The sequence below is a fragment of the Humulus lupulus genome, chromosome 1 (genome assembly GCF_963169125.1).
Source record: "Humulus lupulus chromosome 1, drHumLupu1.1, whole genome shotgun sequence".
Taxonomy (NCBI): Eukaryota; Viridiplantae; Streptophyta; class Magnoliopsida; order Rosales; family Cannabaceae; genus Humulus; species Humulus lupulus.
In genome coordinates this window covers 126,975,789-126,984,874 of record NC_084793.1, presented here as the reverse complement: position 1 = coordinate 126,984,874, position 9,086 = coordinate 126,975,789, and the positions used below count along the sequence as shown (strand labels likewise).

The 9,086-nt window shown below is 30.4% G+C and overlaps 1 pseudogene; it reads right to left on the bottom strand.

Annotated features, from left to right (window-relative positions):
* Positions 1 to 914: 914 nt before the first annotated feature.
* Positions 915 to 8,354, bottom strand: LOC133821569 (peroxidase 10-like; annotated as a pseudogene).
* Positions 8,355 to 9,086: the final 732 nt, after the last annotated feature.

Genomic DNA, 9,086 nt, shown 5'->3' with positions numbered 1-9,086 from the left:
TAGCCATGACTGAATTTTGCACTCTTCTTTGCCTAATCATTCTATGAAAGATTTGAGGATTGGCATCCCCTAAATGCAGCCAACAACTTAGACTTTTGTCTCAAAAAATCCATATATGCTTCTCTACAAACATTATGCTCCTACCTGTACTTCAATTCATCCGCAATATATTGAGTATTAAGAGGGTCATCATTTACCTGCTGCTGCATAAGATGCACTGCTCAGATTTTAAAAAAGATGCATTGACACAGGCAAATTTTTAGCATATCACTTTTGTGTATTTTTCCAAATGATTCTATACTCTTCCCACATGACTTTGTAACCTCCAAACACATTATGAGGGTTAAAATCATGTCTCTAAGAGTCATATCACTAATGACTTGATCAATTCAAATAAAAAATGTGTAACATAAAATCTACACATTATTAGGTGATATTTGTGAGTTACAAATTTGCAACTCATTTTGTAACTCTCAATTATATGTTACAAGGTGTGACAAATCACATTTTGTCACATTATTTAATATAATATTATATTATATGAAATAATAACATTCCCTAACTTAATTAAATATTCTATTTTTGTAACACTTATTTAATCCATCAAACATTATCTTAAAATATAATATTTATTCTATTTTTGTAACACTTATTTAATCCATCAAACATTATCTTAAAATATAATATTTATTTGTAGAGAAATAACCATATTCAATGTAGCAAACGAGGAGTAATATACGTACGTACGTATTATTTATAATCTAACAAAGATGCATGAATGTCTCCACTCCACTAGAACTATATATGATTAATTATAAAAGTAGTAAAGATTACATAGTTCCATATGATGAAAAAGGATAGAAAAGTAAAGAAGACTAATACATACATACATATATATATATATAAGTTATGATCTAATAATAGTAATTGTTGATTGAGGAACATTTCTTTCTTATTTCCCCACTTGGGCCTGTAAGCACCCCAACAGTACTGAGCTTCACCATGGAAGCTGCAAAATCATTAGAGAAGAGATATGGGTCGTTGCTGTAGGAATTAACAAGTGCTGCGGCAGTAGGATCATCCAATAAGGCTTGGTCAGATTGGAGAAGCCCCCTGTTGTTGACCACATTGGCGTAGTAGGAATTGTCGAACCTGAAGGTACTAGCGTAATCAAGTGGGGCCAGGTTGGAGTTGGAAGTGTCGCTGTTTGGACACATGCTTTGCAAGTTTGACAGCATATAAGAATCCATTGATGGGTCAGAGTTGCCTGAGTCTTTGAAGTCAAACAGTCTCTTCTTGAACGTGGAGCACTGCGCAAATCCTATGGTGTGCGCACCTAAATTACACAGTCCGATCAAATCAATATCATTGATCGTATGATGATGAGGAATATGATATGAGTATGAATATGCATGTGTACATTCTTTAATATAAGAATATTGTTACGGGTAGGTATCATATAGTATCTAACACACATGATAGCTAGGGTATACGGTGGTGATTGGTGCAGTATAATTATTTAACTCATAAATATATTTATATATATATATTAAAATTTCAAATAAAATATGTGGAACCAACATTAACACCATTTGATGTCTATAACCTTATGTATGTTCCCATATCGCAACACTCTTGATATAATTTCTTTTAAAATAAAATAATAGAGAGGAGAAAAGAGAATACCTGAGAGAACTACTACATCCTTTAAGTGAAGACCCTTTGCAGTGAATTTGGCAGTCATTTCCTCAAGAGACTCAGTAGGAGATGGTATTTGCTCATTAGCTGCCTTCTGACTTGCCGTAGTCGAATCTCGTCGCCCTAATAAGACAGGCCAGAAAGGTCCTCCCGCCTAATTAACAACACATAAATATATTATACAAAATTATATCATATATATAGTAACCAAAGAATAATGAATAAATGTGGTCATGGGTGTAAGTATATACCGAAAGAACAGCTTCTCTAACAGCTAGAGTAAGAAGATCAGCGCATGAAACAGTGTACGGGCAGAACCTTTCAACATCAGCCTTGATATTATCGATCACATCATAACCTCTAAGCGATTTTCGGTTTGGAAATGAATTCTTTTCTCCCTCGAAACCTTCTGTGTCGTCAAGAAGCACCGATGCATCACATCCCTATATATATAATTTTATTATAAGTTGGACAAAATGCTTAACAAAAACTTCACGGTTTATGCTGGTGGTACGTGGCTATGCAACATGTGATTTTCTATTTCACATTATATTATAAAATAGTAATTTCTACATAGCAATAATGTAATTATTAATTGCCCATATTTTTGTTTAAGAAAAGATTATACTTAAAGCTTATACAATAGAGTAATAAAGTGTCTCATAGATGTGAGGATATCAAGTAACATATAAGAAGATGGGTCCATTCATGATTAATTGTTTTGAGATGTAATCACATGTGTCTTATCAATCCCTCACTCTATACCTACGTAACTTTTTCTTCTCCCCATAACTATATATAACTCAATTAATATTCCTCTAATATTAAGCACTATGTTTTTATTTTCCAGGTTTGATCAGGAATACTCTTTCTTTTTTTCAATCAATTGGTATTTATGATTGACTAATTGAACAAAACAAACTAAATAACCAATAATATAACAAAAGTATATATATCCAACTATCTTTTTTCCAGAAGTATACGAGTACTGGCGATTATATATATATATATATATATAGTAAAAGTTAATCCAAAAATAGTAGCAAGATGTTTGGTCATTTTGATATTAGAAAATTTCAGTAAAAGAATATGAGGATTTGAAAAGTTCGTATTAAAAATGGAATAAAAGAAAAGTAGTATTAACTTACATCCACAATGCAGTCGTGGAAGTACAACCGAAGTAGGGATGCAGCCATCCTGGTGTCATTTCTGATAGCTTGCCAAACATTAAACCTAACAATCATTGGCAACCTTGGACACGATTGATCATAGAATCGATAATCGAGCTGGCCATGAGCAAAAGAGAACATTAGAATAGTGGGAAAGAAGAACAAGAAAAAATACGAAGGAAGGGTGAAGTTGCAATGGATTTTGTGATTAGTCATGGTAGTTTTCGAATTTGAAATACTTGTTTGATGCAAATGTGCTGATTCTAATAATATTTACTGGAGTCTTTTATGTCAATTATAATGTTCTGATTCTAATGATATATATATATATAGGGAAAACCAATAGATAAAAATCTAAGTGAATTCATTGGATATATGCTCAGAGTGGCCATGTCATTATGGCCAACTAGAGAACTAAACTATTCATTTACTCAAAGTGATGTTCAGAGGATGCATTATCTCTTTTGGACTACATGTACACTGTAATTCCATAATCATGCTTCCATAATAATCTGACTCAAAATTAATATATAATACTCATATATATGTTTTTTTTAACAACCTGCTCATATATATGTTTAGTTTTAAATAATTGACTTAACACTACAATAGTACAGTAGAGTATATTTTAAAAAAAAAAAAAAAAAAAGAAAACAGATCTCTAATGGGCAAACCATGATGAATTTCAAGCCATGCGCATTTGAGAACTTACAATAAGAAATTACATAAAAAAGGATATGAAGTGACATATTACAATTCTACAAACACTTACGTACGACTTATTCAAATAAAATCAGGATATATATTTCATATGATAAAGTCTACACATTCAATATATCCTGAATAATTAATGTAGTAGCCTATCTAATCAACACCTTGTGTTCTATATATATATATATATATATATACTTGCGTGAAAATCTGCATTACCAAAGCATTTAGGTAATGCTTTGATTAAGAATTGATACAGGTTCGCATTATTGTCAATTAATAAATTTATTTAAACTCTAAAAGATTCTTTTAATTTGGTTTCAGAGGCTGCGCATGCACTAGAGAAATTTTATATATACAAAACATCTATAAAATAATTGAGCTTAATATACATACACGTGATTATAAAAAGATGTAAAGAAATCAAAATAATACTAGTGATTAGGTTTGGCTCCGATCAGAAGGGTATGCAAACAACATAATTTTTTGTAGTCAATGTGTAGAGATAAGCCATTATATGTTTCTTAAACATGCTCATACATAATCTATATAATTTTTTTTTGGTAAGTAAGCAAATTTCATTTATCAAATCTCCATGCAGCTATAACCCAAACAGGGCAACCAGATCAAGAAACTAACTAAACAATTTCTATACAATTAATTCCCCAAACCATTTTGTATCCATCAGTGAGTCTATTCTGTAAAAAACTGTTCCTCTAGCTTTAATCTCTATAAATTACCAGTGGAAGTACAACTGTCACGTAAGGAAAGGCTGCAAAAAGATATTCCAACCAGCACTAATTAATTTATATTATTATATAAGTATGCATTTCCATTTGTATGGTACTTTATTCCAATTTGACTAAAAGTTGCACCACTATAAAATGTGCCGAGAAACTATAAAAGCTTTATTCTATTAGAGAATGCTATATCTCATCACCTTTTTTTTTAAAAAAAACAAAAATCATTACGGTAACAATACTGGCACTCAAATATTACACTAAAAAGTTGATATATATCTTTTAAAATATATGGATCTCATCTTAATAAGCCGTCGAGATATGCTTATCTTGGCAGACTTGACCATATATCTAGACAACGACCATATTCTAGCATGACAGTCTTGGACCATTGATTTTATCAACCTTACGCAATATCACATATCGTAACAAGTGTTATATTAACTAAAATTGATCCCACATAGACTAGTATTTAAGTTGTTAATTATCAAATACTATTTATCTTTCATTCCAAGTCAAATAATAGCAAAAGAAGATAAAGAAAAGTATAAATAAATATGTTAGATATTCATACAACCTCTTATCAATAATTTTGCCTGCAACTTAGAACACAATAAACAATTAAAGAATACAGAAAACATACCTGTTTTAATTAGCCATGGAGAAAACGTGAATTGTCACTACAAGAAAAAATGTTTTTAGAGGCCGACTTGGTCCGCCGGTAATGTATGAGTTATTAGCGACGGATTACTGGGTCTACCACTAATAATCTGGAAATTTAATAATTTATTTTTATTAGCGGCGGACTTCCCATTTATTAGCGGCGGGTAGTCCGCCGCTAATACAATGCCCGGGAAACAAAAATAGGTGTGGTTTCAAATTTATTAGCGGCGGGTATTTTCCCTAATTACTGGCAGACTATCCGCCGCTAAAGTTATTAGCGGCGGGTCTATATCCGCCAGTAATGACACTAGTACCGGCGGGTTATAGTAATAGAGGCGAGTCCCGCCGCTAATAGTGTATTACTGGTGGGGTAATATTAATAGCGGCGACTCCTTGCTAGTAATAATGTTATATATTAAAAATTGGTCCATCCGTCCCTCCCATTTCTCCTCTCCCTCTCTAAAACACATTTTCTCAATCTCAGTCCGAGCACCACCATGACCACCACCCCTCTGTCCGAGCACCGCCACCCTAATCTCAGTCCACCCCTCTGCCCGAGCACCACCACCGCCCCCACGCCACGCCGAAGTTTCGGACCCCACACCCCTCTGTGGTTAGTGTCATATAGGATAATTGCCTTTGTTTTGTTTTAATATATTTAATCTATTTGTGGAGAACAAGGTCGGCTCATTTAATGAGGGAGGGTTTTATTATGCACTTTTTTTTATTAATTTTTTTATTTTGAAGCAATGTGGGGTCTTTTACGCAGTGAGGTAATTTTGCGAAATTAATTAAAAAGCAAGAGCAATTGGATCTCGAACATAGGTGTTCGACATCTAAGGGACTAGTCCTTCGTTGTGTAGTGGAAGTCAGGTATTTAGTTGTTGATTGAATTTTTATTAGTAGAATTTGGTATTTTGTTTGATTTGATGTTTGAACTAGTATTTTGAGTTTTAAAGCTAGTATTTTGGTGAGTATGGAAGACGTACTTTTGGACTCGAGAGGGTACTTTTAATTTAATAAAAGTTTGAAAATTTAGTAATAAATAATAAATTATTATAAGAAAAATTATTAATTTGTTTATTAAATATTATTATCTAATATTAACTAGTATTAAATTATTTGAATATAGAAATTGAAAATTTTATTTAATAAAAGTTTTAAAAATTAATAATGATTAATTAAATAAATAATAAATTATTTTAAGAATTTTTTTTAATTTTTTTTATTAAATATTATTATCTAATATTAACTAGTATTAAATTATTTGAATATAGAAATTGAAAATTTTATTTAAAAAGAGTTTTTAAAATTAATAATGATTAATTAAAAAAAACTATGTATCTTATAATAATTTATTTAATAATTTTTAATTAATTAAATAATAAAAGTTTGATACAACATTATCTAATTAAATAATTTAATTTAATTTTTTTATTAAATAACATTATCTAATTAAATAATTTAATTTAATTTAATAAAAGTTAGAAAAATTAGTAATAAATAATAAATTATTTTAAGAAAAATTATTAATTTGTTTATTAAATATTATTATCTAATATTAACTAATATTAAATTATTTAAATATAGAAATTGATAATTTTATTTAACAATAGTTTTAAAAATTAATAATGATTAATTTAATGAGAATTGTAATGAATATTATTTAATTTAGTTAATTATTATTATTATAATTAATTGAAACTTATTAAAAAAATTAATTAGTATTTAATTAGAAGTTAATTTTTTTTTGTCCCGGTATGCTTGTGATTTATGGTTGTTGACTACAACCATCAATTATAGGGATATCGGCAGATAAATGATAAGTTTAAAATATTAATAATAAAATAATGAATGATTTTTTTAAAATTTGAATAACATTATCTAATAAAACATCATAAAATAACATAAGATATTATAATATTGCATAAGATTTAAAAAATGATAACAATTTTTTTTGTTATCCATTCCAATTCACATTACTAAAACTCACAGACTCTAATAACACTTTAGATGGCGATTGACAAGACTTGGACAACATTGAGAAATCGTGCTTGTCAAGAATATTGGAATGATCTATAATATTTTTTGAGGATGTCCTCGGAACATAAGGATTCTGATGGAAGAATTAGGTGTCCGTGTATCAAATGCATAAATAATAGGCTCGAAATTTTACTTGTTGTCGAAGAACATGTATTCGATAGAGGTGGATTTATCATGGGGAAGCAGAACTAGATATTGTTGATGAGGATGAAGTTGACGAGATGATTCCCATAGTGGAGGACTTCCTCTTACCAACAACTGAGCAAGTAGACAATAAGTACGACGCGAGTCAGTATTACGACGAGTTGTTTGAGGAGATTGAAGCTGAGTTAAATCCTGGATGTGATTGGATTTCTTCCCTTAACTTTTTAGCTAAGCTATTACATTTGAAAGTTAGAGGGAAGATTCCTAACAATATATTCGATGAATTATTGAAGTTGTTAAAGCTTTCCTTTCCGAAGGAAAATAAAATTCCATCAACGTACTATGAGGGTAAAAAGAGATTGAAGAAATTAGGGTTGGGATACAAGTCGATTCATGTGTGCCAATATGATTGCTGCTTATTTTACAAAGAGCATGCAAACAAAGAGGAATGTCCAGTTTGTGGAAGTAGTCGATGGGTTACTTTTGAAAAAACTAAAGGAAAAAAAGTGTCGCATAAGGTGATGTGTCACTTTCCATTGACACCCTGGTTGAAAAGACTATACAGCTCAAGGCTTACAGCGAAGGACATGCTATGGAGATCAAGATATTGACCTAAATGTTAATGAGTATTTTACACCTGGTTGGTCCAACCCAAACAATAATAATTAGTTTACGTTTTTTAATTAAATTAAGACAATTGACATTTTATTATGTTTATTTTATAATTAGTTTATATGTAATTAAAATAAGACAATTGATATTTTTATTATGTTAATTTTATGATTAATAATAATGCTATTTTTGTTTGATGAATATTAATTGTGTTATTAATTTTAATTTATGTTAAATATTATTATATTTAAATAAGTATTATATGTATATTTATTATGAAATAAAATCAAACGAATTATTATATTTTAATATTATTATTTTATTACCGGCGGATTAATAGAGGCAAGATCCGCTGGTATTAAATGTGGTAAACGAGGTTGACTGTTATTTTACACCGGCGGAGTCCCGCCTCTATTAATCCGCCAATATTAATAGAATACCGGTGGGGTGTCAGTCCGCCGGTAATACCACTAATTACTGACGGAGCATTACCGGCAGACGCCCGGCGGTAATACCCATTACCGGCGGAATAGTCTATTATTACGCGCGGAATCCTCCGTCGGTAATACTGCATTTCGTTGTAGTGTGTTAGCGCAATACTAACCTACTAAGTCTTCCTCCCTAGGACTTCTATTTCTGAAGTAGATTATCAGACTACTGAATAGCGATGAGACTATTCATATATATAGAGTTAGGGAGTGGACTTAGCTTATATTAACCTAGTTGGACTAGGCCTCCTCATCAAAGACTTCAGTTAACTAGAAAGTCCACACTTTTGCCTTAACTAGACTTCTATAGATACTAAGTGCATAAACAAGTGATCACTAAAATTAAATGGGCTAGATAGATCAGCAAAGAACTATTTATCAACCCACATTTTATAAAATATGAAAATAAATAATGTAAGCCCAAATAAAAGTCTAACATTCTCCCACTTAGGCTACAATAATTTTGTAATACATATATATTAAAATAATTTTATTTAAAAAACAATTTAAATAAGAAAAATATTATGGCCACTTTTAAAAACAATAGTTCTTTGAGAGTATCTAATGCAACCGGTCCAATTTAATCCTTGATATCGAACTATGATTATCACTTTGCTTTCCAATCAACAAAAAACATTCATAATTATAAATACCAAAGTATTAAATCGACATGGTCAATAAGTCTTGTAGTGTGGTAAGAGATTATGTCCAACATTGTGATCAAGTATATAACATAATCTCTTTATCGGTCCTCATTTCACTGATACTGTGATGCATAATAAATAAGCCAGTGAAATAAGTAAAACACTGCTTAATAA